This window comes from Ochotona curzoniae, unplaced genomic scaffold (genome assembly GCF_017591425.1).
Source record: "Ochotona curzoniae isolate NIBS_2020 unplaced genomic scaffold, NIBS_Ocur_1.0 scaffold_3890, whole genome shotgun sequence".
Taxonomy (NCBI): domain Eukaryota; kingdom Metazoa; phylum Chordata; class Mammalia; order Lagomorpha; family Ochotonidae; genus Ochotona; species Ochotona curzoniae.
In genome coordinates, this window is record NW_024467115.1 from 3,352,772 (window position 1) to 3,380,098 (window position 27,327).

Consider the following 27,327-nt stretch of genomic DNA (forward strand, 5'->3'; position numbering starts at 1 on the left):
AGTAACACAGTATGTCTGAAAAGGGCTTAATTCTTTGAGGAGGAGAGACATTCCTAAGAAAATGAAATCCTTAAAGGAAGTGGTTGGTCCATGGCAAACATGGACCAACGAGATCGCACTGGTGAACAAGACTCACTGGAAGCACAAAAAAGGAGTTTGTAACGTGGTCCCAGTGATGCTGAATCCCTTTAGAAGGGAAACGGAGTAAATTAGAAGAGCAAGAGAACTAACAGACTAAGAGATAAATAGAATAAGAGTATAGCAACCGATCGACTTTTAATTGTGTTGCATTTTATCTTTTCTTAGCTTAAATATTTTATGGATTTATTTTCCAATATTCTCCCCTATCCTCATGTACACACATCTACTAGAATTAAACCTCCAAAGTGTACCAGTGCCACTGGAAAAGAACACGTGGACAACCAAACGTACAAAATTAGCCCATCAGTCATTCCAAGAGAGGCACTTTCCTTTTGCACTGTTAACAGAGTTCTGACCTGGAATCAATTCATAAAATGAGGCTAACTCCATTTTTTCAGTGTCATTAATCACCTGTATTTGTTGGATGTATTGTTTCTCTTTCAGTTTATCTTTTGGAAAATTGAAGATTAACTGTAGATAATTCAGTTTAGAAACTAGTGTTCTATGAGTCATAATAATATAATTTTTAATAGATTTAAGATTAAGCTTTCCATCTGAAGAAATACCCTAGCTCCAGTCCATATAAATATGTGTGTATGTACATGCATACAGAGAGAGGTTTACTGAGTGATTGCATGATTTGCCAAGCTTCCATTTAAATGTATCTTATATGAATAAAATATTTTAATGCCTATATGACACACAAAACAACAAAAATCAATCCCTACTTGATATTAAAAATTACAGCAGTATTAAAAGAGTAGGATTTTAGTTTCCATTAATAATCAAGTTAGTTTCAAAATGTATTTATTTACTTTTTAAACTACAAAATTTTTTTTATTTCTTATGATAGAGTTCCCTCAGGGATCATCCACAGATGACCTTGGCAATGCCATATTCAATTATAGGGTTGATGGGTGGAGAGAACCACTTCACTCCGTTCCTTCTCTTGAGGAAACAATTTCCCATAGATACGTTACAAAAATATAGAGCAAAGAGGAACTAAAACTAATTAGGGTTAATGTATTATGCATTTTTTTCCTAAATGTATTGAACGAAATCACTGAACACATTCAATTGATACGTTTATTTACAGCATATATATTCATATCACTGCCTACTTTATCATATTTCCTTTGTGGTGGATTAGTAGAAACTAATCCATATTTTTTTTGTGGAAGAAATGGGAAACTAAAGAAATAAATGCAGTAAGCTTTCGTTTTATGACACAACATTCTACTCCTGACCTTAACAATTACCTAAGGGAATCAGTTACACTGTGAGTCTCATGTCATCATGGCATCTTTCCCACCAGAACGTGTGCTACCTGAGGACAGGAGTCATTTGTGTTAAGTTCTGTCTTATGGTTTATTCAGGGCAGTGGATAGGTAGCTACGTCAGATCGTGTCTGTGCCAGAGTGCGTGGGTCTGAGTCCCAGCTCTGCTTTCAATTACAGCTTTTTGTTGCTGAATGCCCTGTGAGGAAGAACGTACTGGCTCCAGAAGCCGAGTCGCTTGAAGTAGTTTCAGCTCTTGGCCCCAGTTTGCCCAGTCTGGGTGTTACTAACAATCAAGGAGAAAATCAGAAGACAGGAAATCAGCTCTCCCTGTGCGTTTCTTTTTCCCTGTCAACAACTCTTTCTTCTCTCTTTATTTCATACCAACATTAAACAAAAAAAAATCACCATAATGCTATGAACATGGTAAGCACAAAAGTAAGTGAATAAGAACAATGAATAACAATGTTGTTTTTAAAGTAGAAATCTATAAAATTCTGCTTTAAAATTATCTTAAAACTTTGTCACACATGATTCTAGCTCTGATTTCCTCTGCACTTTTACGTTGTTGCATAATTACATTTAGCAAAGTCTCTGCATTCTCAATTTTCTGCTTATTGAAGGTGGAAATAAAACCAATTGCAGATAATCAAATATATTCTTCTCTCCTCAGAAGTAAAAGGCCAGAAAAAGTAAAAGATAAAGAAAATAAACTTTTCAGAACACCTTGATTAAGAGTTGAACAAAAACTAGTTCTTACTCCGGTATAACAATATTCAAGTTGTAATAGTTAGCTTTTCATAACAAAAAATTTGAAAAGAACTAATTTATAATTCTACAAGTTTATTTTAATTTATGGTTCAAAGGTACACAGCAAAAGAGTGGATAGGTCACATTGGTTTAGTCAAGATGGCAAGTCAGAAAGAGAGAAAACTTTGTCCCTGACATGTCCTAATAATTTCAACGTATTTTGATGGTCAGATTCCACTTGGAAGGCTAATTCAGTACAAACCCTTCCCATCAGCCGCATCTTCAGACACAATAAGTGGATCAAGATTTCACCATAATCCATGTTAAATGAAATTTTAGGATTTAAGTGTTTAAATGAGTTTAGGATTACAAATACTGTTCAAATGATAAGATCAGCTAAGTGATTTTGGGGCACACTAATTAAGCTTTTTTAATTCTCAATTTTTAAATATGAAGAAGAAAAGTATTATTTGCATCACAGAATTATTTAAGAGTCTAATTAGGATGTGGTGCAGTAGCCTAGCAGTTAAAGTCCTTGCCTTGAACTCCCTTAGTTCCCATATGGGCTTTGGTTTTAATCCCAGCAGCACCGCCTCCAATCTAGCTCCCTGCCTGTGGCCTGGGAAAGCAGTCGAGGACAGCCGAAAGCCTTGGGACCCTGCACCTGTGTGGTAGACCTGGAAGAAGCTCCTGTCTTCTGGCTTAGGTTCAGCTAAACTCCAGCTGTTGCTGCCTCTTGGGAAGTGAATCATCAGATGGAAGATCTTCCTCTCTGTCTCTGTTCCTCTGTATACTTAACTTCCCAATAAAAGTAAATAAAATCTTTAAAAAGATGAAGCTTAATTAAATATTGCATGCACTGACTGTAGTGCTTTACACAAGGTAGGATTTCAATTATTTACTGATATACTAGTTTTTGATTATTATTACATTAAGGGCTATCACATAAAATTGCCAGCACTATTGCTGATGATATAGCAGTAAACTCATCAATACATTGAAGTCACCAATATTATCATTGATAAAATAACTATCAGTAATCATTGTTAATTAGGGTTATTAAATTCAATAATATATACACAGTATAATATGAGACAAGGAATCATTCTTGAATTTTGGGTATTTGTGCATTGGCATTAAAAAAATTTTCATCTACTCATCATCCAAGATAACAGGAAATAACTATTATTGTTGGTTTAACTATTGCGTGGCAGGAGTTCCTTATACAGAATCACTTCCGTTACTTTAAGAAGCTTTTTATTTCGATGTAATTTAATTTATAAGTATTTGAGTTTCCCCGTTTTGGTGTCATATCCATGAAACCATTGCCAAACAGGTTTTGTGAAGATTTTCTTTTATATTTTCTTTTAGAGCACTTATTGTTCATCTTCAGTTAATTTTAAGTTTGACTTCTTATGTAAGATCCCACAACTAACAGTTTAAATAGTAGTTTAACTGAATGTGTGCAGTGGGCATGTTTGTCATACACACTATATTTCAAACACTATTTTTAAAGATCATTTAATTCCAGTTCTCTACTTTTTCTCAAAAGCCTGAAGAATTTGATGACATACTTGTTTTATTTGCTTAGAGTTGCTCTGGAGATCTGAAGCAAAAAGTACAGTGTTAACAATGTAAATGCTGAGCCTTACAAACCTGACAGACCCTGCTTCATTTTCCAATTTTGCCTCCTCTACCATCTTTGCCAATAATAGAAAGGCAATAATTCCAATTTAAATAGTGAACTATGTGTGTTAAAAATAAGCAAAATGTGTTGTATTTTGTATTTAAATTTCAACGTTACACTCTATTTAAATAGTGAGAATTTAGTATTGCAATGGGAATTTCTCTCTCTACTGGGCCACAATTTTGAAATGTCTGATTGCCTCTTTATCAAAAACGTGCTGTCAAGATATTATCATGAGGTCCACACTGTGACTCAACAGGCTAATTCTGTGGCGCAGCATCGGTACTCATATGGGTCCCAGATTCTCCTCTTCCAACCCAGCTCTCTGCTTATGTACTGGGAAAACAGCATGGCTCAAGTACCTGGGTCCCTGCACAAGCATGAAAGATCCCGAAATTGAAAGGATTAAAATGAATAAAGAAAAGAAAAATAAGAAGACCCAAATATATGTTACTGATAAAAAACAAATGCATCAATAAAGTTACATGCATCCTGAAAGTGAAAGAATAGTAAAGAAATATGCTGTTATGCTATGAAAATGGAAATCAAAAGCAAACAAGAGTAACAGCACATATCAGAAAAAAATAATGTTAAAAAGAAAAAGTGTAAAAAGAAGAAGAGGGTTGTTATATAATGATCAAGGGGTCAATTTAATTTTAATTAAAAATATGTTTATCATAAATGTGAATGTACCAAGAAGAAATTGAATATTATAAAGAAATGCTAATGAGCTTGAAAAGATACATGAATTAGTAATTAGTGCTTACTTCAAAAAACTTGGAAATGTACAAAATATTCTTAAATCTATCTCAAAGACCTACAAAAACAAGAAAAAATGGAGCACAAAATTAGGATGAAAAGTCTATTAAAAATTAAAGAAGAAATTAAAAATCACGAAAACTATACAAAAGATTCATGAAATTAAGTGTTGACTTTTTGAAAAAAAAAAGATAAAACATTGATACAAATGAGCTAGAAAAAAAAAAAAAGACCCCAAATTAGTAAAATAACAAGAGAAAAAAATTGTTAAATCTGATACAGCAGAAATAAGATTTTTTTTTAAGATTTATTTTATTTTTACCAGAAAGTCAGATCTACAGAGAGGAGGAGAGACAAAAAGGACGATCTCCCATCCGTCCTCTGATTTACTCCCTAAGTGACTGCAATGGCCAGAGCTGAGCCGATGCAAAGACAGGAGCCAGGAACCTCTTCCAGGTCTCTCATGTGAGTGCAGAGTCCTAAGGCTTTGGGTCATCCTCAATTGCTTTCCTTGGCCACAGGCAGGGAGCTGAATGGGAAGTGGGGCAGCAAGGATTAGAACCAGCACCCATATGGGATCCTAGCGCATCCGAGGTGAGGACTTCAACTGCTAGGTTACCACGCCAGGCCCCGAAATAAGAATATTTAAAAATTATGATGAATAGCTACATGTCAAATTTGAAAATCTAGAAGAAATATATTCCTGAAAGCATTCAATTTACCAAAAGTGAGGCACATGGACATAGAAACTTATATAGACGAATAACAAGGCTGAAATTGAGTCAGAAATAAACAACGTCCCAACCAAAACACTCCCAAGACAAGATGGCTTTACTGCTATGTTACGGCTTTACTACTTTGTTAAAACTTAAAAGGGAACTAATAAAAGTTCTTTTAAAACTATTCAAAATAATTGAAAGGCAAGAAATCTTTCAAACTCATTCTGTGAGACTCACATAACCTTAATTCCAAAATCAAACAGATACGTAAAAAGAGAACTGTAAACAATATCCCTGATGAACGTAAATGCAGATACCTAAGCAAAATAGTAACAAAAGATATCTAGCATCACATCCAACAAAATAATCAGCCCTCTTCCAGTGGGATTTACCCCAGGGATCGTCCAACATACACAAATCAATAAATGCCATACTTCACAGACCAAAATGAAGTATAAAAGCCATATGGTTAACCCCATAGACACACGTATCCTGTCACGAAGAAAACCTTTAAAATGTTTGGTTCAGAGGGAACACGCTGCAAAGCAAGCAAGGCAATATGTGACAAACAGCCAGTCAGCATCATATTGAATGGGGGAAATCTGGAAGCGTTTTCACTGAGATTCAAAACCTGACAAGAATTCATGGTATTGTAATTCTGGACATTCTAGTCAGATCCATTAGGCAAGGAAAAGAAATCAAAGGGATGCAAATAGGAAAAATACTGAGAAGGGGATAAAGGATTTCAAATTATCCCTCTTTGCAGATGGTGTGATCTTTTATATATGTGAAGCTGTTAGAAGTCACACTAGAATTTAGCAAAGCTGCAGGACATAAAACTACACAAAACACATTCAATTGCAATCTCACATGCATGCAGTGTTCTGGCTTGGAAAGAATTTCCGAGACCAGTCCAATTCGCAAGAACATAAAATATCTCCACAATAAAAGTTGTAAACCATTAAGGGGAAAAATAGGAGAAGAAAACATAAAACATGGAAAATCTTCCACGTTCGTGAATTGGAAGAATTAATGCTATCAAATGTCCATAATACCAAAAGCAATTAAAACATTCAGTGCAATCCAAATAGAAATAACAGCGATGTTCTTCACAAATGTAGGGAAAAAGAGTCAAGTTTCAGAAAGACAAATAATACATAATTTATATTATTGCTAGAACTAAGCAGAGAATATAAAATTTGGGGGGATATGATATATAATTATGCATATTGCTTCACTGAATTATACCATATAAGTAACATTTTCTTCCTTTGCTCTATTAAGATCATTGTCATGAATCTGTGATGTTAATATCTCTATTTTGAAGAAAATAGTAAAAATGAATAAATTAATCTAAAATTTAGGTGAACATGGCTAAATGTTAAAAATAGTTAAACATGAAAACTAAAAATACGGATAAATATAAAAAAAAGAAATTTCACTATTTATGAAAATTTTACTCCGGCTAAATGAGTCTTCAAGTGACCAAAAATAGTATAAACCATTGGTATAAACTAATGGTATAAACAAATTTTTGTTTAAACGTTGAAAGGAAAACTTACTTCAACAAGTCCAGCACAGAAGCCTAGTGGCTAAAGCCCTCACCTCTCATTCACCGGGATTTCATTATGGGCACTAGGTTGTATCCTGATGGCTCCACTTCCCATTCAGCTTCCTGCTTGTGGCCTGGGACCAGGACAGCCCAAAGCCTTGGGTCCCTGCAACTTCGTGGGAAACCCAGAGAAGACTCCTGCCTGCTGGCTTCAGTCGAGTGATAGAGACTGGCAGACAAAGAGAAATTGACTGTCTGCTGGTTCACAGCCGAAGTGGTCATAATGATCAGGGCTGGGATGAACTGAGGGCAAGAAGCTGCATCTTGGTCTCCCAAAAGGGTTACCTGGGTCCAAGCACTAGGCCTTCCTTTGTGGCTTTATCCGGCATGTTAGAGGAGAGGTGAATTAGAAGCACAGCAGCCAGGACTTGAACCAGTGTTCAAACGGGATGCCAGCACTGAGGATTGACCTTGATCTCCTCTGCAAGAATGCTAGCCTTTCCTTGTTTTTCTTAGTGTTTTATGATAGCTTTTTTCTAGTTATTGATTTGCTAAAATACTGCTTGATGGAGCAAATGTTGCAGTATTATGGGTTAACCTATAGTGCCTGCAGGCCATCTGGGCACAGATTGGAGTCCAGGCCGTTTGCTGCTAATGTATCTAGAATGGCAGCTGAAGACAGCCTAAATTTTCTATCCCCTGCACCCACGTGAGGGATTCAGAGGTTGTTCTTGGCTCCTGTCTTCCACCTGGCCCAATCCTCAGCATTGTTAGGGCCATTTGGAAAGTGAATCAGCACATGGTAGACCTTTTTTGTTTCTGTTTATCCCACTCTCTTTCTGTAATTCCATTTTTCAAATAAATGAAAATAAATCTTTAAAAATGTAATGCTTTCTGATTGAATACAATGAACAAATTAGTTTATTTTATTTAGAATAGCCTTCATTATAGATTTTACCTTCTCGTTATAATCCAGATTTATTAATACACAAAGGAGTTAGTTACTTTGACTGTAAGATCAGATTTAATTATCTATACAGAGAAGAGAAATAACATGGGTTATTGAACATGAAAAAGAATAAAGCTATCACATTACATTTGAAATATCTACAGCAATATGAATTTTTCATACATGAATTTCAGGCCTTTGTTTACCAATACAAGAGGATTTAGTAAAAATAAATAATCCAAGGCCCAGACCTGTCGTCTAGTGGCTAAAGTTCTCACCTTGCAAGCACTGGGATACCATGTGGGTACTGGCTAGTACACTGGCTGTGCCATTTCCCATCTAACTTCCTGCTTCTAACCTGGGTAAACAGCAGAGGATGGCCCAAAGCCTCGAGACCCAGAAGAAGCTCCTGGCTTTGGATGGGCTCAGCTCTGGCCATTGCAGCCCTTAGAGAGTGAACTAACCCAGGGAAGCTCTTTCTGTCTTTCCTTCTTTTTGTAAATCTGACTTTCCAACAAAAATAAACAACTCTTTTTTGAAAAAATAACTTTAAATAAATAAATAATCCAAATGCCGTTCTCAAGGTATGCCACATGTCTGATTATCAGTTTAGAAATAAAAAAGCCAAGACCTTTAAAAATGTTTGGTTCTCAATGTCCATATTGCTCTATTTATACTGAGAAATTGTGCCATTTTGCTTTCACATTTAAAAACTTCAGAAGACTAGTGAAAGAAATAAATTGTTCTTCCCTTAACCTATCTATAGAGCCAGCTGCTTTAATTGGAAATATTCATTGAATATGTGTGCAGTAACCATGGCTAGCTTGAATGTATGTCAGGAGATACAGCTACTTATTAAGTGCATGGAGTTCTGCCAATCTACCCAGTTTGAAAAGTAGGTTATAATTAAAATGTAATCACTTAGTTTCATTGGAATTTCTACTTAAGCTTAAGAGCCAGAATTAGTGAAAATAACTTTAAAAAGTACTTCTCTTATAGCAGCAAGAATAATTTGTCTTAAGCTTGAAATAAGCTTTAGGTTTAGTCTTCCGTGTTATTTTTCTTTGTATTTTTTTCTTTTTAATCAAAAAGGTAGTAGATTAAGCTGAGTGAACTACAGTCATAAGATTTTGTGACTTATTAAATTCATGAATATTGTTTGTGTCATTTTTAGGTAATTTCCTATTATATTTGTGTCTCATAAAAGTTAATGAATACTTCTTTCATCAAATTTGCATTAATTATGGAAGGTATTTAGCTAGTGAGAGTTGTAATCAATTGCAATTTGGGGAGAAAGTCTGAAAAAAATGAAAAATATATTAAATTTCAGGTTATTTGAAATAATGTAAATAAAATAATATGCAAATACTTTGTTAACTTTCTATATAAACAGATTGCAAGATTAACTCCATAATAGCAATACCAAACATCTTGATGTTTTTAAAATTTACTTTTACTTCTGAGGCTGAAATAGAGACAAAGAGAAAAATAGAGATGGGTATGGAGGCAGAGAAAGATAGAATGAGACAAAGAGCTCCCATCCACTTAATCACTCCTTAAATGAATGCAACATCTGGAAACAGGCAAAGCCGGAACAACAGAGCTCAGCTGTATGGTGGATACTAGCCCAGTTACTGCACAACCACCACTGCCTATGAGGATTAGCCTTTGGAAGTTTTAACTAGACTTCAAACTCAGCAACTACAATACAGGATATAGGCATCTCAACTACCTGCTTAAACACACACACACACACACACACTCCAATATTATGAACATTGTGGAATATTTCATGAAATCTCTTATTTTCAGGAAATCTATTTACAAAGAAAATGTGATTTATTTTATTTTTAGGAAACCTCTTTCCTGCATTATCAGAATTACAATATTCAGTAATATTGAATGTGTAGTGATTAATCAAGATGGAGGAGTAGTAACTACCTTATATTTTTCTCCAATCTGTAAAAGCTATGAGAACAGGCAAAATAAACACCACACACACACACACACACACACACACACACACACACTGGCCTGTGATTCCTTAGTAATATTATTAAAAATGCAAAGTGGGATTTATAACTGCATTAAATTACTCGTGATAGTGAAGGTAAAGTCCAGGCTAAAATTTGGGTTAGGCAAAATAAATTAGCATCAGATGGTCTAGCTGAACAACAACAACCAAAAGAGAGAAACTAACAAATACACAATTAAAAAGAAGAAGAAGAGGAAGAAGGAGAAGAACAAGAACAAGAACAAGAAGTTTGTTGCTTCAGATAAACAGCTCCCTTGGAAACCAATCTCTGCACTTTACAAAATACCTGAACCAATCAGGACTTTTGATCTTGATCTGTGACCTTTCATGTTCAGAATCAAACTTTCTTCCTTCCTAATTAGTTTTTCTAAAGGTGTTTTTTTGTTTGTTTTGTTCTGTGTTTTCTATTTGTTTTTGATTCATGTAATGAATGCAACATATAGGAAATGTTTCAGTGGATCTCTCCTAGTAAAATGAAAGACATATGTTTCTTGGTGTTTCACATCTAGGAAAAATTATTTAAGGAAACAATATTAAAGAGAATAAATATCCATATAAATACAGTGGTACTAACATGAGTGACCCAAACTTGGAATAAATGTCTTGTTATTTTTTGCAAGGAAACATTTTGTTAAAAACTGAGAGCTAAGCTAATCCTAAAACATTGGGTACTATTTCATATAGTCCTAACAAATACTTAGGTAGCTAATCATTAAAAAAAACTTAAGCAATAATGCTATCACAAAAATTTGCAAAATTAGCACAGAACTCAGATAAATATCTGTGTGTTGCTAATCAAGAAATTGAATCAGCCATTCACCATGGATATGTATGCAAAGATGAATTTCTTGTCACAAATAATATGCTGAATTTTAAAATGTTTACTAATTCTATTGTTCAGTAAATCTGACAGCTGTTTAGCTGGTGTGTGCTTTGCAACGCATTTTGTTTTGTTAGAACAATTGCTTTGCTGTGGGTTTGCTATATATTTTCACAGCTGCAACTTTCCCAGTGAAAGGCAAAACAAGCAGCAGAAATAAGGTAGAAACTGCAATGTTAATATTACTATCTTACAGCAGTATGGTGAAGAGATTGCAAAGGCAAATTCAAGAATAAAATAAGAGGTTCACTCCTCTCCGCTTGAATACAGAAAGACATTTCTACCCAGTTGCCCCTTTAAACATTAGAATGATAAAACTGGCAATTTTAAGTTGTTTTCTGACACCTTCAAATGTATCTGAATGTTTTTGAAAGCAGATAAGGCTCTGCACACTTTTAGAACCCAGAGCTATCTTTACCAAAGAGCTAGCACTCATTTCTGTGAAATACAATAATTAAAAACCACCAGCCTTGCTCGGTTTCTACAGATAGAACTGTAACTTTGCTGGGAACTACTTTTACGTTTCAAATTTACCTCCTGTCGTGAATGTAAAAAATGGATCTCTTTGAATAAAACTGATTTTCTAACATAGACAAGCACCCCACTACCAAGTGAACCTAGGATGAACTCTGTACAATAAATGAGTGCCTTTACCTGAATGTTAGTCAGTGTTTCTGGAACTGGTTGAAGAGGCTTGTCTACACAGAGATGGAGTTCTCTGTCTTTGAAGTTTCTTCAGAGATGATCTGTGATATGCATCATACTCTGATTAATGATAAAATTGATAAAAACTGATTAAATGATAAAAATTGCTTGCTTTTTTCTATTATTATAGAAAAATCTTCTGGATTTAGAGGAGTTATTTATTTAGGTATGTTTCCCCAGCAAGTCCAAATACTTAGATATAAAACACGTCATTTAAAAATACTCCATGAGTCAAGCTGAAATATAGAGGGAATTGGGAAATGAATCCAATTAAATGATATTAAAAATATAACATAATAAATGTGAGAGATTCTGCTATGGCAATACTTAATGTTAACTTTATAGCTTTAAAATCCTGTATCATAAAAATAATTAAAGTTTAAAGTTAATAACATAGTTTTCTACCTTAAGAATCAAAAATAATAAGACATTTAACAGCAAAGATTAGATGCAAAGAAATAGTGAAATGAAATCAAACAAAAATAAGGAACTGAATCAACTCAAAATTAGTCTAACACTAAAATAATGTTATGCTAGGGAACATTGACAGAGCTTACAACTGGTCTTGTGTAAATTTCTAAACATTTGGGAAAATATCTTAAGGATAGGCAAGGTCAAATAAATTATCAGCAAGAGTAACAAAAAGGACTTAACACGAAAATGTTCATTTTCATTAAGATATGTACTTATATTATATGTTACATATACTATGTAATAAAAATGTATCGAACATAATGCATATAAATTTTATACTAAGAGCTGCCAATCATTAAATATATAAAAATTATAAACATCCTTTGAGAACATAGATTTGAAATTTAACAAAATGTCAAAAAACTCAGTGTATGCAAAAAAGACAATGCAATGTGAACAAATAGATATTACTTCAGGAATACAGGTTAACATAATATCTCAAAATCAATCAGGAAAATTCCCTATATGCTATGGTTTGAATATACTTTCTTTTAAAGATGCATTGAGCTGATCTGAAGCCGGAGCAAGGAGAGTTTCTTCCAGGTCTCTCATGTGGGTGCAGAGTCCCGAGTCTCTGGACCATCCTCAACTGCTTTCCCAGGCCACAAGCAGGGAGTTGGATGGGAAGCAGGGCAGGAAGCGGGACTGCCAGGATTAGAACAGGTACCCATATGGGATCCTGGCATGTGAGAAAAGGACTTTAGCAGCTAGGTTACTATGCAGGGCCATTGATATGGTTTCAATGTTCACCGAGTGACTCATGTGTTGGGAACTTAAACTTCACTGTGGCAATGTGATGGAGGAAAGACATTAAAGCAGTGGGGTATAGTGATTGTCTTTGGATAGATTATTTCTTCAGAAGCAGTTAAGGTGGTACTCACAGGATTCATGAATCTCTACATATGGCTTGTTAGATTTATAGGCCAGTTTAGATTATCCCAAAATCTGCCAATTTCATTAAAACTTATGCTTCAATACCATGAACTGCTAAATATTAAAATGAAAATAGACACGAGACAGTTGAATAGTACCCTATAGCCATTTTAACGTGGATAGAAGCAGGTTGTATATAAACTAAAATTGAAATGTCAATGAAGTAATCACAGGATGCGGTTAAGAACTTGCATTTTTTAGCATATTGGTTACTCAATACCATATCAATTAACTCCATAATGTTGTAAATTGTTGTTGATGCTATGTTGGGACTTTTAATTGGTCTGGATGATATTCTGCCAGCTCTGCCTTCAGACTAGAGATGGTCTCCCCAAGAAATCGTTGAGTTTATCTGGACAATAAGATGCTGGACTCTATGCTTGGTATATGCTTGTAATGAAAGAATCTTGGCTGGATTTGAACTGTAATGCTGCAATAACGTGGAAGACTCCAACATGGGGGGAAGGTATGGGAAGGGACTGGGGGAATCCCAGAGCCTATGAAACTGTGTCACAAAATGAAATGTAATTAATAATAAAAAAAACAAGAGTATGATACTGTTAAGGCTTGATACTGACCCCTGGATGGTTCTCTGACTTCATGTGTTCTGATCTCCCTCTGAAGCACGGCTTCTGCCAAGCACTCATTGGAGCCAATGGGAAGCTGGTGCTGGTTACATCTACAGGGCAGTGAGCTCAATAATTCTCTTTCTATTATAAATTTACCTTGTCTGACATAAGTTATAATAAATTATAATACCAAACATGGACCAATACTCTATAGTAATAATGAAAAATTAAGAAAAATAGCTCCATAGGTTCTAATTTTAACAAATTACCATGTATATAAGGAACTGAAACAAACTTCCTCAATTAGATAAAGGGCAATTATGAAGAACCGCTAAAAATATCTGAGCACTAAAGACAAAATATTGAACACTTGCATTCTAATATCTGATATAAAGCAAATATGTTCACTCTTACAAATGATATCTAATATGAATGCCTATGAAAATGAGTAAGCTATTTATAAAGCAACTATTAGAACAAATAGAATTTTCCAACATCTAGGTCAAGCTACAGAATGCTTTTTTATATTTAAGCGTATCAAGCAAATGGAAAATGAGCCTCAAATCCACTTACAACAGCATCAATCACTGTGAATGTTGAAAGAAAAGGTTCTTCCCAATTATTTATCACAAATGTAATACTCCAAGTACAAATGCTTTTAATATACCTAACCTACTGATCGCTATAGATTAGCTTATTCCGCAGCAGAGCCATCTACTATAGAGTATCTTCTGCAGAAAATGTTGATCTTTCTGTGCTTAAGGATATGTATCATTTTTATGGCCTGCTGGGCAATTATCTCAGTTTAAGGTTTGATGTCATGAGTACTTTGCAAATGCATAACTGTTTCAGATGCATTCAAGCTAAGTTATGAAGTTTTCTAATAATGCATAAAGGAATAAAATATATCATTTCACAAAAAACCCATAGGAAAATAATAAATATAGAAGGAAAACAAAATCATTCAAAGTAGTCCATTGTGAGGGTTGTCCTTGTACAAATTCACAAAACTTTATTCTATTTCTCTTTTGGGGAAAACAGGTGCAGTATTTGGAGATGTAGTTACACTTTCCAAAATATTCTCTGGAGTGCGCAAGGCTTCCTCCTGCTCGCTGGAGTCCAAGCCTGTGGTTAATCTTCCGGGAGTAGGGATGACACATCACAGCATTAGCCAATGCTGTCCTGGCAGTCTGGGTTGAAGTAATTCTCTGTGTGTCATTCTCATTCTGAGAACTGACATACTTTCCTCTCTCTCAGCCAAAAGCCTCTTCACGAGTAGATACTTCTGACCTGCCAAGAGCTTTGCAGCTTTGGGCGATCCCCAGGGAACTGTCTAATGAACTCATTGTGACAACTGAAATTTAGTGGTGACAAAGGCATGGACCTAGAACTGCCTAAACAAGCGTATGCTTGTTGCATGGAGATAGAGCTAATGCACCCCTTCCTTTCGGTCTTGTCTCAACTTTGAGTAACCAACTTTTCATTCCTGCATAAATGACACCTTTACTCCACAAATTCCAAGAAGGAGTCAGGTGGGCAATGGAGAACTTAAATCTGCTAATGATTTTCTCAAAGATCCTGGCTATCTCTTTCCCAGTAAGAGAAAGTAATTAATATTTGTTAAGAACTTACCCGCCACTGCTAGGTGATTAACATAATCAATTTTCTGATACCCACTTTACAAATAAACTAACACTCAAAAAGTTAATATTAACAAAATATTGGTGATCAGGCAAAATTTTTTGTCTTTCCTGATGCAAACTAAGAAAAGCTTAGCTATAGTTAACTTAAAATGCTGACAGATTCAGATACTTAGATGTATCTCTTCAAAATGGGTATGTTGTAGCAAAAAAAAAAAATGTGGAATAGCTAAAAATTAAGAAGACATTGACTGTAAAGACTATAAGGAAAGAAAACTTTGAGAATCTGATAACTATGCGATGTAAATAGTAAAGCTAATTAGCAAGAGCATGCAGACCACAGCCACGGTGCCAGTGACACTCTAGCATTCCAAACCGACTGCCTTCCTATGTCACTGTGATATCAACCAGTGAAGGAAATGAGCAAATTATAAACAAGGAACATTTTCAAGATAATTAGCATTATTAGCTATTAGCTCTCTGACAGCCTAGTAGAAAAATATATCAGTTTCTTTATATAAAGTGAAAAAAATTGGGGGAAGGTAGTTAATCCATGAATTTTTGGTCTCCATGATGCCCGAGGCTAGGTTTAAGAAACTGCTACATCAGTGAAACAGAACCGTGTTTTACTGTTTTATTGTACTTGTATAAAAGGCACATTATAAAAATTTTAGAAGGATAAATTTGAAGAAAATATGATGATGGTTATAATAGATATTAGAATACTGGATCGTAGGAATAATTTTGGTTTCTAGATTTTAGTAATTTTCCAAAAGGTCTAGTGATCTGGAACTCAGGATTAAATGCTCAGCAATTCTTGCGGTGTAGTTCTGCATAAAGTGTTACTAATATTATCCAAATCTAAATTGTTTATGGTATTCAACCCAAAAGGGCCTTGAGTATCTTGGAGGGTATTTGAGGATTTTACATATTAGGTAAGGACACAAAGGCAATCAAAGCAAAATTATACCAAAGTTAGGAAAGCAAGGGAAATTTTATTCAAAGCATTAGTGACAGGGATGAGAGACCAGAACTGAACTCTGAACTCAGCTACATGGAAACAAACATCAGCAGGTTTTGGACCCACTGACATGGGAGGATACCACAGGCATGTACATGTGTGCACTGCTTTTACAAAAGGAAAAGTGCTCTTATGTTTTAGAATGGGGCAGGAAACCTTCCTAAATTATGTACCTACACACTATAGAATCTGAAAATACATAATATTGGCAAAATATTTGCAAGTTTTACACATTTCAAGAAGTCAGAGAAAAATTCAGTTATAAAATTTCCGAAAGCCTGAGTTGATTCCGTGTCTTAAGAACTATAAATAAACTGCAATAAACACAAGAGTATAAACAGCTATTTCATACATTGATTTCACAACCCAAATGTTTATCAACTGATGACTGGATAAATAAAATGTGCAAAACATACATTCTGGGATATTACTTATCCATAAAAGAATTAAATCCTGTCTTTTGCAGCAAAATATACATACCGGAAAACCATTGTGCTTAGTGAAATAAGCTAGTCTCAGAAAGACAAGTATCATACATTTTACCTGATACATCGCAAGCGGCTAATGCAGAGTTTCATAAAAGAGTATAGGAATCAAATGGGCACTTGGGATATGATTATCAAATTTAGTTTCCAAGTTTTAATCACCATACCAAGACAGCAGTTGGTATAAATGATTTCCATAAAATTGTAGAATTAGATATGGTTCCCTGGGTTGATGGACAAGTTAAGTCAGTAAACAGAAAGATAACTTAGAATAAAAAGCAATTTGGAATGACACCTGGTAAATGCAACATTTATCTTTGAATGTCTATTTCTATTTATTTGTGAAATTAAAATATCATTATAGAATTGATGGTATCAACACCAATTGAGAAAAAAAACAACCAGAAATGCATTCTCATAATTGATTCTCAAAATAAATGAATATTACATGGAAATGGTAATATTTGGAATAACACTAGAATTGGCATATGTTCAGTTTGGAATAGTTTTATTTTTGTCAGGAGATGAAAGATAGCAAATGCCCAGCTTCATCATTGTTCTTTTTAATCATTTCTATTTCCCCTTTACATTCCTTTTTCTTTTAAGATTTATTTTTCCTGGAAAGGCAGTTATACAAAGAGGAGGAGAGGCAGAGAGAAAGATCTTCCACCCAATGATTCACACACCAAACGGCCACAATGGCTGGAGCTGAGCTTCTTCCAGGTCTCCCACATGGGTGCAGGGTCCCAAGGCTTTGGGCCGTCCTAAAACCGCTTTCCCAGGCCACAAGCAGGGAGCTGGATGGGAAGTGGAGCTGCCGGGATTAGAACAGGCACCCATATGGGATCCCAGCACATTCAAGGCAAGGACTCTAACTGCTACGTTATCGTGCAGGGCTCTACATTATTTTGTTTTCTAATGTCAGACCATATATTTGATGCCAAAGCCAGTACCTGTTTATATATAAATATATATATATATATTTCTCCCATCATTTTATTATTTAATCACGTGGTCTAGTTTCTTTTCATCTATTAATATCTTCATGACTCTCTTATGTTTAAATCCTACAAGCTGTTATTATGTTTACCATATTATTACAACTAAAATTCTTCAAATTTATAGCATACTCACTGCCTCCACCATCTCATCCTTATACTGTAAACTGTTCAATCCATCACTCCAGAATGTAGTTTCTGTTCTTACATCACATTGCCTACTTAGAGAGCCTCAGTGGTTTCCTGCACTCGAAATGCAAAGATATTCCCTGTGATTTGATCTCTGAGTGCTCTCTAACACATTTAGCACAGCCAGTCACCCACCTCTTCCTTATAAAAACCTCCATTATAATAAAATATTTTCCTATTTGAAGTACTATCACTTTGTAGTATATAATTTCACATCGCTCTTAAAAGTCAGCTTTTAAGAACACATGTCCAGTATGTCTATCAGATTCTTGATCCACTACTCTTGTCATAGCATCACATTATCAGGATAGTTGGGTTCAGTGGACATGAACTTTGTTACTAGAATCAACTCCTCATTCTTGCATCCATCCACTTTTACCTTAAATTCTCTGGCTTAAATTTCTTCATGTGGGAAATGAGAATAGCAGTAGCAATATCCTAAGACCATGTTTCAGATTAAAGTATAAATAAGCACCCCTTTGGTTAAATTCTGCCAGCTGTAGCATATAGTACCCATCCTCACACTCTGAGCCACCTACTCCAACATGATGGAAAGTGGTAACTGGAGACGCCGTAGTCCTTAGAAATAAAGCAAAGGCAAAGAAGACGATGTTGTATATTCATCCAGATTACATGTTTCCACCTCCACTTTCATGCCACCACAGCAACCACATTTATTATTGTTTGATTACTCCATTCCATTCATATTTTTCTTGATAAGTCCAATTCTTGACCCACTGGTGGTTTTCACAGTTCAGTTATTCCCACTATAGCTGCTGCAATGGGACTGTTAAAGTTCTGGCTCAGCTTTACTGCAACTCCATCTCATTTCCTAACCTTCAATTTTATATAATCTTCTGCTTGCTCTAAATACTTGTTAAACACCTTCAGCATTAGCCATATTAATCTTAGATAAATAAATAAATAAATAAAATCACCAGTCTTCACATTGGTACAAGGCAGAATGCTCAGGGGAAATTTCAGCATACACAACCACCATTGTGCAAGCTAGGATGGCAAACCACATTATCCACTCCACTGACTTATCCAGGTCACTTATTTAATATCACTGTCATTCTCAGAGCTTAATTAACAGGCTTATAATCTCACATCCAAAGTACTAAATAAACAAATAATATGAGCTTCCTCAAGCTCAAATTACCTGATATCCACTCTTCTGACTTCTAAATTCTCTTGTACCTGGTGGGTGCCCCATGCAAACTACACTCATTTTGCAACAGCAAATTAAGATTTGCACATTCACATCACTGTTCAGCAAACATTTTCATATGTGCCTGTCCATTGTCATACAGATGCAGAAAGTCACTGAACATGTGCCCAAGAACATGCTCCATGAGCTCTGCATGTCTTTCTTCAAAGGAAAGCCAAGGAAAGGGACACTTTTGCCTTGGTCTGCAGCCTCTCAGCCCGCCATAAATGCTGAGGCCCCTCTTGCCTTTCCTGCCTTTCTCAGATGTGTCCGTTCCATCATGCTGTTCATCAGCTCAGTGTACTTCCTTGCTGATATGCTTAGAAAACATCTATTGATCTTCCAAAATTGTAATGGTAACAAATGCTACCAATTGCAACAATATCTGATATTTTCTCAGTACTCTGATATTTTCTCTGTACACATTTACTAGCCCTTCAGTTAACCAGGAAATCTGTTTAAATAGCCCATTTCCACTTGATAGATATTGCAGCTATGGCACAGAAATTGAGCAACTCTAAATAATGAAGGTGGAATTCCAATGCAGGCCTGTTTGACCACAGGGTTATGCTGATACATGCTGAACAAGCAGTGTTTGTTTTCTGTCTTCTTAATGAGCCCTTTTCTTTTCCTCCCTGACACTATATTCCTTGGCCGTAACTGCAAGATTCTCCTTTTATGGGTTTCCATGATTTGTCTATGTTCTCATCTTCTGTATAATAATGAAATTAGTAGTTCCAAATACACATGCAAATATGTATTGATCCTAACCAAGATAGTTTCATAGTAAAAGTTATTTAATCCTCATAATAACATTTTGATATAATCTCATTAAGTTCATTTAATTGGTTGAGAAACTAAGGCAAAGAACAGTAATTTGCCGTAGGGAATACATTTTTCTACTTCCATAGGCATTTTGAAAAGCAGACTTTTTTATTGTTTTATCTCTGCAGTCTGGAAACCACACAGCCTCTGGAGAGGAAGCCTTTAATATTTATTAAATCAGCTACCCCTACTCATCCATGTTCACTAACCCCTGTGTTATGCAGTTCACAAGTCTAAATTTGTCTCTGTCATAGAACTTTCATTTCTTCAGCAGCCACCTTTGTTCATGTTCTTATTGTGTAGCCTTGGCCACTGTAACCAATGATCCCTATAGGATGACTTATCCTCTTACCCACTTTATGATTCTACTTATTTGTGTGCTTTTCACAGATCGACTGCTTGATCCAAAAAGAGAGAGAGACAGAGAGACAGAGAGAGACAGAGAAATCATAGTATTTTCTATTTTGCAATGCAACAGAAACCATAGGGGGCAGCATGGTGTCTGAAAAACCAATTCTCCACCTGTCAGTGCCATCCTTTATGATTACTGGTTCGTGTCCCAGCTGCTCTATTTCTGATCTAGTTCCTTGCCTATGGACTGGGAAAGCAGTTAGACTGGTTCAGGTCCTAGGGCCCCTGCACTCAAATGCAAGACCTGGAGGAAGTTTCTGGTTCCTGGTTTTGGATCAGCTCAGTTCTGGCCACTGAAGTCACTGGGAAGTGAACCAGCAGATGGAAGATACCTCTCTCTCTGTCTCCTTCTCTTACTCTCTATCTCCTTCTCTGTGTAAATCTGTCTTTCAAATAAATACATATTAAAATAGAATTGAAACTATAGAATGTTGTCCTCTCCAATAAGTTTCCAAAAATATCTATAAACCCTTTTGATATTATAGAAGTTGCCCATGCATTGAGCATTTATTTGGTACTCAATACCTGTTAAGGACTTCACAAGCATTGCCTAAAATAATAAGCAAGACAATCTGTTACATTTTAGGATAAAGACATATAAATATAATGAAGCTGTTGATATCATCCAAAACAGCTCTGGACCTCCTAAATTTCCAGATGTGTTTCTGGCTAGATTGTCCTGCAATACTAGGATATTGCAGGTCCACATTTCTCTCAATAATCCTTTTCTAATCTCCTCTTCTGTGACCCACAGGCACTCTCCAGTTTTCTGTGATCAAAATATCAATTCCTTATGAAAGCTATTTAGGCACTTGTTATTTTTCATCACTTACCATGCCACCATTGGAGTTATTGTTTAATATTATTGCACTTGTTTTTATTTATCACTTGCTTATGGAACTCAGGTTTAATTCTCCCAAACGCAGAAATTTTGCATTAACATTATTTTACTCATTTAGCTTTAATTGTCTTATAAATAGTGTTTATAATGATACAACTTTAGATATAAAGAGTTGCTTGGAGTTTTTATCTGTCTATAGTCACAATGCACATTAGGATTCTGGTATAATTCAAATATTCAAATCAGAAATGAAGTGTAAATAGATGTAATTAATTCATAACTCTTACAAGAGAAAAAACTAAATAGAATGTCAACCCGAGACAAAGTTAACTGGACTGAGGTTACAGATTTAAGTAACTGTTTTTTTTTTTCTTTTTTAAATCCTGTCTTTCCCATGATAAGCTCACAGACATATCTGATCATTCTTTCTCTGTAATATTGAGAAAAATCTTGAGCTGTCAATTAGTACTTAGAAAAAAAGTTAAAACAATATGTAAATGAAAAAGATCTAATCTATATTATTCCTTAATCTAAATGATATCATAGAAGAAACCTTCTCTTGTTTTAAGACTTTCTTTCCACATGACTGTGTTAGTCTTAAAATTCTCTGAGCTAGCCTGACTGAAAATGCAGCCAATGGTTTTTCAAATCTGGAAACAATAAATTTAATCAAAGGATGAGCTGCATCATAAAATAAGAATAGTGAGCTCTAACATTTAGTAAGAATCTTAAGAATTTCAAGCTGAGAAGAATGCATAAAGTAGACAATTCTGCTGTTTTAAACACATATTAGAAATATGTGTTTCTTGTTTTAACTAAAATATATTCAAGTTCTGCAGTCTTGCTACACAAAAACAAGTAACTTTGCAAGTTCTTTTTTTTTGCAGGAGCACAGAGGAAGGGGGTTGGGTTGACTTCAAAACATAACAAATACACAGTGTAATTGGGTTTGGAAGTAAGGGGGAGCACATTTATTTGATGAAAAATGGCATATGGAAATGTGCTCTTCATTTGAAAAATTTATTGAAGCTTGTCGGTAGCTTACTTCTGTTGTTTATAGCCTGCCTAATCTGTAGGGAAAGCAGTTTAATGGCCAGCAGGGCTGATAAAGAATATACAAAAGTTCAGCATGAATGGAGTTTAGAGCTATAACTCAATTTCAGTACACCAATGTCTTTTGACATTGGGACTTAATGTTCGTAGTAGATTTGGGTAAAAAAAATCATCAGAATTTCTGAAGTGTTTATGAAATAGTATCAACATATTCATTTGTATTTTTCTACCTTCTTTCTTCAGATACTATTCTCTCAACTTTTCTGACTCCTAGAAAATGGTCCAATCATTTTGCTTGCATTCACTGATGTGGTAAGTATAGACTTCAAATGGCAAGTCAACCAGCTGTTTATACTCAATGCTTACAAAAGGTAATAAATTCTTCATTTTAAGGTCAGGCAAATTGCATCCATCCAAAGAACATTTTCTTATCTAACATATATGGAAAAAATATAATGTGGTTATTGCTTAGTTTTGACAGCAAATGCTCAGCCTTAAATTGTAAAAGAAAAAAAAAAGAGAAAGAAAGAGAGAGAAAGAAAGAAAGAAAGAAAGAAAGAAAGAAAGAAAGAAAGAAAGAAAGAAAGGAAGATGGATGCACAAGATATTCCAAATGAACTTAGAACAATGAATGAGTTATTTCAAAATTGTAAGTGAAGAGCACTTCCTCTTCAGTTGGTCAAGTCTTTATTTGAGTGGGAAAGAAAGAGACGAAGAGAGGAATGAGAGAAAACTTCCATCCACTGAATCACCCTGCAAAATACCCAGCAGGTTAAGAGGCATGAAGCTTAGGAACAGGAAATCACTCTGTCTCCCCTATGAACAACAGTGACCCACTGACTTGCACTGTCATTGCCATTTCCCAAGGTCTGAAAGCAGAAAGCTGGAGTCAGGAACTCATAATAACTCATCAAAATTATGCAACTTTAAATACCATCTCTCCGATTATCTTAATGCTCCATAAGATTGATAAATATAAAGAGCAGCATAAAAAGACAATGTTTCTTTTAGTGGAACCTTGTTATTGCAGTCACTGGTGCTCTATAAACTGTTGACATTGAGCCAATTTTTAAGTACAAATTTGGGTAAACATTTAACTTGCTGTGAGTGCTCAATGAATGTTAATAAATAGTGATCCTGTAAGAAATTCTAAAAATAAACTTTTGAGTATAATAATTTCTTTTGTTTCTCCTTCAAAATTATCTGACACTAAATTTTCAAAAATTTGGAACATTTTTTTCATTATATGTAGTATGCTTGCAGTTCTCTCTCAAAACAAAGGTATTGAATTGCTTATAAACTTAATGATGCCTACAATTGAAACTATATTCATATTCACTGCAGAAAATTAGAACTATCATGACATTTATATTCACTCTAGACATACAATTTCTTTAAACTGAAAATGTGCCAAGGGTTTTGTAACACTTTGTGACAAAATGAGAGAGACTCTGAACTGCTATACTGAGTTTATTTGATCCATTGATGATGTAATCTACAGTTGCTCCACTCCTCTGGTTATCTTGTTTAAAAATGTCACTCACTTCTGCTGAAATTTCCATCATATTTACTCATCATTAATAAACTCATTATTTAAACTGTAGACCTACCAGAAGGCCTTGGTTACAGTTATAAAAAAAATTCAGGCATACTGTGATATAGTTTAATCAATTCCCTTCTTAGAAATAAAGTTCAGGTAACCATCACCTAACACTAATCGCCAAGCAGTATATAAGTGGTGGAATTTAGTCATGCTCGATTCACTGAGGGCACAGCTCTCCCTTTGTTTTTAGTTGAACACAGAGGTTACCAAATAAAGAAGCCAAACAGGACTCAGAGAACAAGCCGCACTGACCCGCCCTTACTCTACATGATTTACTTACATGTATTTTTGCTTTTATGATGTGGTACTTTACATATGGCTTCTTTTACAATAATTTTATTAAAGAATAACTGATTTATTAATTTTATAAAACTAAAGAATATTAATGATCCTTAGCACATCTGTGGAAAACAAAATGACTAATTAAGAAAATTTTAAATAATAGATAAGCTACTCATTTAGTTTCACAGGAGAGAAATCTCAGAAAATTGCTTAATTTCAGATAAATTATAGACATAGTAAAATTTATCCACTAAAGAACTTTTTCTTTAAAATGTCCTTTAAATAATAAAGAATGAAATCTTTGTGACACTAATAAATGTAACATGAGCCTCTACTGTTAAAATGAAAAAATATTCTTCAAATATTTTATAGTTTTACAGTGCAAGTATCTGCATCTTCTTTTTGCATTTCTCTTAATTGTACCTTAATTATATCTGTACTCCACTGAAACCTCTTAATCAGAAACCTCCACACAACCAAAACCATTATTGTCTTCATTTCCCTTGATCCATTAGCAGCATTCAGCAATTCATCTTTGCCTCCTCCTGAAGACTTCCCTCCCTTGGATCCAGCACTTACGAGCTTTCTTCACTCATCACTCCTTTTCTGTCTTTTTTGGTTGTAACTTGACTTTTATCTTTAATATTACAGTGCTCTAGGACTCAAGTCTTTCAACCTCTTCTCTATTTACAATCATATTCACTTAAACAGCTAAAAACAAACAAACAAACAAACAAAAACCTACGGGTAGGTTGAAAATTGCCTTAAAATGCATACCCTGAGATTTTGCTTGAACTTCAAACTCACATATCAAATTGATTATGTAAAATTACTGTGAAATCTAATAGACACTTTTAAGTTGAAACTAAACTTCTAACAGAACCAATCTATGAGCAAAGAAATGATTAATCTGAGTATTTGTTTTGATATGCTTTGAGTTCCTCTTGCCTGGATAACTGCTACTACTTTCCAGTTATTTCACCAAAACAAAATGATAGATCTTCATTCTTTCATAGTTTTGCATTGTCTAGTATCCCTACAATTGAACAAGAAATTAACTCTGATTTTCCTATATGGAGAGGTTGCCCTGCTGTCTTCTGACGTTGATTAAATTGATCCTCATTATTATGTGACTTATTTTATTTTAGTTGAATAAATAAAGCACTCTGCCACACGATAATCCTATCAAGAATATCATACGTTTTCCTAATTCTCAGACTCAGTTCTCTCTTTATTTCATGGAGATTTAAAAATTACTGTGCTCATAATATTTTTTTCTGCACTGGAGACTTTGATAATCATGGTGACTCCTCCATCTTCTCTCAAATTTCTTCTTTTGCTTTGCTTCCTTCTTCTTCCTCTGCTCTCATTTTCAGTGTTTTCCCCTAGAATTGAAAATGCACTGCTGACCAATATATAGTCTATTTCAATATAACATGTGTTTGTCTGTTCTGTAATCATTCTGTATAGCTCTACATAACAATCATTTTAAAACAAATTTTGAAACTTGCACAGCAAAAATTACCTACATGTATTTTTCTCTTCTTTGCCTCTTTGTTGCTTTTCCTTTTTGTTTACCTGTAGAAATGTTGCTTCTCAATTGTAACATTAGCAGCTTTATCCAGAATTCTGCACTTTCTTGCTCACTATTCTGAACTTGTTTTGATGTCATTCGCACATCATGAGGTCACCTGTCTGGTACTGTTGGATACTGTCTCTGAATTCTAGTTTGAAAACTGGCATTTTATTAACATAAACGTACTCTTCAGTGCTTTGAAAATGTGGGAAAGACAGAGAAAAAGTGTATTTTGAAGAGTACTTTTGGAAAGCCATGTCTCCGCTCTCTGTTTTGAGTATCAGTTAAGTATCTTTTAGTAGAGTTCATCTTTCTGAGTTCAAATGTATATTCTTGAGGAAAGATCTGCTTGAGTTTCTGATCATTGTACTGGAACACAGTGACCCCTGGTGGTTTATTTTGCATCTGCTGAAAGCCCGAGTATGATAATACACACATTTTCTCAAGACAATCACACTTTCCACTTATTTTTGCTTAAGTAGAAAATTATGTTTTCAATCTCTCCTTGTACTGTTTCTGGCATTTGAGAAGTGTAGAGAAGAATGAGTATTAAGCTCCATCGTACTAGCAACCCTTACTTTTCAAAACTTACATAGTTGAATCACTTTGGCATGTTGGATGCTGGCAGTGCATTCACTGCTTGGTGTCTCTGAATCACAAGTAGAGCAGTTGAGATACAAGCAGACACTTATACAGGATGTGGGCATTATAGTTAGCTATCTGACCTGCTCTGCTACATGACAGCACCAAGATAGTCTTTTTGTTGAGCCAGATAAATAACATACTATGAAAGCAGAATAGATTCAAAACTGCAGGGAAAATCAGTGCTTTTAAGTTTAGGTTAGACTCCGCAATCTGCCACTGTGGCCCAGTTCATCTGAAACCTCGCAGAGAAGGTCCCAACGCTGCTGAACGCTGCTGTCTTGCTTGAAGCCTCCATTGGCCACATTTTGGCACTATGCCAAGACAGCTTTCTCCTCCAACCCCTGCTGAGATTCCTGCAGCAGTTCAAAGCCTGAAAACAATAATCCACAGTGCTTAGACTGGTAGCTTCAAACAGCTCACAGTTAAGGAAGCTGTGCTGAATGGCTTGGTGGCCACTGAGATGTGGATGTGGTTTTATATTGGAGGCATCACAGGCAAGAGCAGCATCGTTGGCTATAATGTTTAAAGACCAATCTTTAACATCTGATTTATTATCTGTATGGTTTTGGACCACATGTGTTGAAACTGTTATCTGAACAAAATATGTCAAAAAAAAAAAAGTTGAGGTTAGATGCATACAGTGTCTTGGATCTGCTGCTGAGCACGTCAGGTCAACCAATCTGCACTTCAGCCCCTTTTGGATAAAGAGGAACATGTGTGCGCTGCTATTTTTGCAGCTGCAATGTGGTAGGGACAGTCCCCTGAGGTGAGTCTCATCAGAAATTTAACTCCTTTAACCTATAATATCAGCTTTTATTAAACTGCTAGGTTGATACCATAGCCTCAAATCAGACTTTTGAGCAAGCTTCTTCCAAGGTCAGGTCTCATGGATGTGGAAGGGCTTGTTCCTTCCTTTCCTCCTTTCTTCCTTCCCGCCCTTCCTCCTTCCTTCCTTCCTGCCCTTGCTCCTTCCTTTCTTCCTTCCTTCTTTCCTTTGTTCCTTACGTTCTTTCTCTTTCTTTTCTTTTTCCCTCTTGCTCTGCTCTCTTTATGTTTTCTCTTTCTCCCTTTCTTTCAAAAAATCTGTGTTTACATTATTCCTGACAGTATTTACAACA

General features: G+C 35.1%; 1 pseudogene; it reads left to right on the forward strand.

Annotated features, from left to right (window-relative positions):
- The window catches only part of LOC121146247, a 41,888-nt pseudogene extending 15,084 nt beyond the window's left edge, over positions 1-26,804 (forward strand).
- Positions 26,805-27,327: the final 523 nt, after the last annotated feature.